The following is a 311-nucleotide window of genomic DNA, read 5'->3' as shown; positions in this document are numbered from 1 at the left end:
TCCGCAGGCACAAAGGTATTTGGTTCCGAGTGCCAAAGGAAACAGGGAATGAATTACCCGTGGGGCTGTAATACGCTGGTTTAAAAGAGTAGAGAGACAATAGGTAGACAATCCCACCTCCTCCAAAAGAAACTAACCGAAGGGTTTAGATAAGCTTGGTAAAAGGGTGGGAAAACAAACGCTGTGCATGGTGCTTGGGACACCCGACTTCCAGCTCTGGGGCCCCAGCACAAGAGGGGTGCGGAGCTGCTTGGGCGGGTGCAGAGGAGGCCATGAAGATGCTCCGAGGGCTGGGCGAGCTCTGGCCTGGA

The sequence above is a fragment of the Nestor notabilis genome, unplaced genomic scaffold (assembly GCF_000696875.1).
Source record: "Nestor notabilis isolate BGI_N333 unplaced genomic scaffold, ASM69687v1 scaffold21648, whole genome shotgun sequence".
NCBI classification, from domain to species: Eukaryota; Metazoa; Chordata; class Aves; order Psittaciformes; family Psittacidae; genus Nestor; species Nestor notabilis.
Note: the sequence above shows the minus strand (reverse complement) of the source record.